Below are 781 nucleotides of genomic sequence, written 5' to 3'. Positions count from 1 at the left end.
CCCATCTAGTCCAGCTTCCTGTATCTCACAGCGGCCCACCAAATGCCCCAGGGAGTACACTAGATAACAAGAGACCTGCATCCTGGTGCCCTCCTTGCACTGGCATTCTGACATAACCCATTTTTAAAATCAGGAGGTTGCACATACGCATCATGGCTTGTAACCTGTAATGGATTTTTCCTCCAGAGACTTGTCCAATCCCCCTTTAAAGGCATCCAGGCCAGATGCCGTCACCACATCCTGCGGCAAGGAGTTCCACAGACCAACCACATGCTGAGTAAAGAAATATTTTCTTTTGTCTGTCCTAATCCTCCCAACACTCAATTTTAGTGGATGTCCCCTGGTTCTGGTGTTATGTGAGAGTGTAAAGAGCATCTCTCTAGCCACTTGGTTGGCAACCTTCAGTCTCGAAAGACTATGGTATAAGCCTACAGCACCCAGTATTCCCAGGAGGTCTCCCATCCAAGTACTAACCAGGCCTGACCCTGCTTAGCTTCCAAGATCAGACAAGATTGGGCATGTGCAGGGTAACAGTTGTATGTCTCAATCATGTCCCCCCTCAGGCGCCTCTTTTCTAGGCTGAAGAGACCCAAACACCATAGCCTTTCCTCATAAGGAAGGTGCCCCAGCCCCATAATCATCTTAGTCGCTCTCTTTTGCACCTTTTCCATTTCCACTATGTCCTTTTTGAGATGCGGCGACCAGAACTGGACACAATACTCCAGGTGTGGCCTTACCATAGATTTATACAACGGCATTATAATATTAGCCTTTTTGTTCT

General features: G+C 47.6%; 1 pseudogene; it reads right to left on the bottom strand.

The window, feature by feature from the left end:
• Positions 1-425: 425 nt before the first annotated feature.
• On the bottom strand, positions 426-542 carry LOC136646157 (5S ribosomal RNA; annotated as a pseudogene).
• Between the last annotated feature and the right edge of the window lie 239 nt (positions 543-781).

The sequence above is a fragment of the Tiliqua scincoides genome, chromosome 3 (genome assembly GCF_035046505.1).
Source record: "Tiliqua scincoides isolate rTilSci1 chromosome 3, rTilSci1.hap2, whole genome shotgun sequence".
Lineage (NCBI taxonomy): Eukaryota > Metazoa > Chordata > Lepidosauria > Squamata > Scincidae > Tiliqua > Tiliqua scincoides.
Note: the sequence above shows the minus strand (reverse complement) of the source record. Positions and strands in the feature narration are given on the sequence as shown.